Raw genomic sequence first — 3,019 nt, forward strand, 5'->3', positions numbered from 1 at the left:
AAGATTCCATAGGGGCAAGTGAATGCAGTTTTCTCCTGATCTTCCGGAGCCACAACTATCTGATTATAGCCGGAGTATCCGTCTAAGAAACAGTAGAAGGCATGCCCTGCCAATCTCTCCAGCATTTGGTCTAGGAATAGAATAGGGAAATGGTCCTTCCTTGTTGCTTTGTTGAGTCTCCGGTAGTCAATGCACATCCTCCAGCCAGTGACTGTTCTTGTAGGGATCAATTCATTGTTCTCATTCCTTACAACAGTCATCCCTCCTTTCTTAGGCACTGTCTGAACTGGACTCACCCAAGCACTGTCTGAAATAGGATAAATCATCCCAGCATCCAGCAACTTCACCACCTCCTTCCTCACTACCTCATTCATAGTGGGATTGAGTCTTCTTTGTGGTTGCCTCACTGGGTTAACCTCATCTTCCATCAATATCTTATGAGTGCAGAAGGAAGGGTTGATACCCTTAAGATCTGAAAATGACCAGCCCATGGCTGTCTTGTTCTTCTTGAGCACCTCAACCAACTTCACTTCCTCCCTTTCATACAACAATGCATTGATAATGGCTGGGTATGTTTGATCATCTCCAAGGAACACATATTTAAGATTTGAAGGAAGTTCCTTCAGTTCCACCTTAGGTGCTCCCTTAGGAATGTCATCTACCTTCTTTTCCAACTCTTCAACCACCGGTTCCTCCTGATAATATTCCCCACTTATCTCTTCCTTAAATTTGTCTTCCTCAAATGACAAGTCTTCTTCTCCTATCACTTCTTCCACTACCTCCTGTATGATATCAATTCTAAAACAATCATCCACATCAACAGGATGTTTAATGGCTTCAAACACATCTATTGTAACTGTTTCTTCATTCACCCTTACCATCAGCTTCCCTTGTTCAACATCAATCAGGGATCTGGCAGTTGCTAAGAATGGCCTCCCTAGAAGTAGAGGGCTTTCAGTATCTTCTTCTTCCATATCAAGTATCACAAAGTCCACATGAAAAATGAATTTATCCACCTTGACCAGAACATCTTCTACCACTCCTTCTGGTCTCTTGATTGATCTATCTGCTAGATGCAGAATAACATTGGTATCCTTCAACTTGTTAATTCCCAAAGCTCTACATACAGACAATGGCATCAAATTTATGCTGGCCCCCAAATCACAAAGTGCCTTCCCTACTTCCACATCTCCAATGGAAACAGGAATGCTGAAACTTCCTGGGTCTTTTGACTTTGGAGGAAGCTTCTTCTGAATCAGGGCACTGCACTCCTCTGTTAATGCTACAGTCTCACCATCCTTCAATCTCCTCTTCTTAGACAGAAGATCCTTCATGAATTTTACATAGTGAGGCATGTTCTCCAAGGCTTCAGCAAATGGAATATTGATTTGCAATTTCTTGAAAATATCCAGGAACCTTGCATAATGCTGCTTCTGAATTTCCTGCTTCAACCGTTGAAGATAAGGAACTTTGGCATATGGAGATAGGTTAATTGGCTGGTCCTGCTTGTCAGCCATTTTCTTCTTCTCCCACTTGATCAACTTCTTAGGTGAAGAATTTTTTTCAACCACTACCTCATCTTCCTTCTTATCTTTCTCGACTTTTTCTCCTTCTTCATCTTCAACTACAACATCTTCAACAACAACTTCCTCCTCATCTTTCTTTTTTTCCACTTTCTTCTTAACCGGTTGAAGCACAAGCCCACTTCTTGTAATTATGGACTTGCAGTGCTCCTTTGGATTCACCATGGTATCACTAGGGAACTGTCCCTGTGGCCTTTCAGATATCTATCTAGACAACTGGCCAATTTGTGTTTCCAAATTCCGGATAGATGCTTCCTGGTTTCTGAATGATGTCGTTGCCTCTTGCATAAAAGCAAAAGTTTCTTCTCTGAAAGAATTTGACCCCTGAATATAATCTTGAGTAGTCTTTGATAACTGGGCAAAAGCTTTCTCCCATGCAGAGGTATCACCTTGTTGTGATGAGTGTGTTGGAGGAGGATGCAGTGGAGGATTCAACTGATGATTGGAACTGTAACTGAACCCTGGGTGTTGATTCTTATTCTTCCATGGTGGAACATATACATTTCGCCCCTGGTTGTTATGGTTCCTCTGATCATACCATACCCCATTCACTTCTGCTTGTTCAGCATATCCCCCTTAATCACAATCATTTGTAACATGGCTTTTCCCATAAATGGCACACACATAATTAGTGTCCGCAGAAGCAACCTTCTGAGAAGATAGTTGCTTAGTGAGAGCATCCAGTTGTTGTTGTTGTTGTTGTTTCTGCATTTGCATCATCTGATCAGTCTTGGCTAACAAAGCATCATAGCCATCCAGTTTTATAATTCCGTTATTCTGTCATTCACTGGAGCATTGTCAAACTCCTGAGATGCTAGGGACTCAAATATGTCAAGGGCTTCCTGAGGAGTCTTGGTTGTCAATGAACCACCAGCTGTGGCATTCACCAATGTCCTAGTGTTGGTTGTCAACTCTTGGAGGAATATTGCTGCTTGATTCCACACTTCAATACCATGTTGTGGACATTTCCTCAAGAGTGTCTTGAACCTCTCCCAAGCCTCATAGATAGACTCTGACTCTTTTTTGCTTGAATCCTGTAATCTCATCCTTCAATTTTGCCCTCTTGGATGCTGAAAAGAACCTGGCTAAGAACTTGGTCTGCATATCATCCCAAGTTGTGATACTCCCTTGTGGTAGTGACTGTAACCATCTCCTGGCATCATCCTTCAGTGAATAAGTAAACAGCCTCAACAGAGTGGCATCTCTGGTCACCCCATTGATTTTCACAGTATCACTCAACAGTAAAAAAAATTCAATGTGCAGGTATGGATCTTCTGCACTGGTTCCAGCAAACTGTTCCTTCTGAACCAATTGTACTAGTGCAGGCTTCAACTTGAAATTGTTGGGCTCCACTGTAGGTCGAACAACACTCCCTATCGGTGGAATGACAGTGGGAGTCATGTAATCTCTCGGTGTCCTCTGTGGTGGTGGCACAT

The 3,019-nt window shown here is 42.4% G+C and overlaps 1 non-coding gene across 1 annotated transcript; it reads left to right on the top strand.

The window, feature by feature from the left end:
* The first annotated feature begins 2,531 nt into the window (after positions 1-2,531).
* Positions 2,532-2,639, top strand: LOC133308958 (small nucleolar RNA R71). The gene has a single exon (XR_009751249.1). It is a non-coding gene; the product is annotated as a small nucleolar RNA R71 (small nucleolar RNA).
* Positions 2,640-3,019: the final 380 nt, after the last annotated feature.

Source organism: Gastrolobium bilobum, unplaced genomic scaffold, assembly GCF_033153095.1.
Source record: "Gastrolobium bilobum isolate Gb01-03AN ecotype WA unplaced genomic scaffold, APGP_CSIRO_Gbil_v1 utg14868, whole genome shotgun sequence".
Lineage (NCBI taxonomy): Eukaryota > Viridiplantae > Streptophyta > Magnoliopsida > Fabales > Fabaceae > Gastrolobium > Gastrolobium bilobum.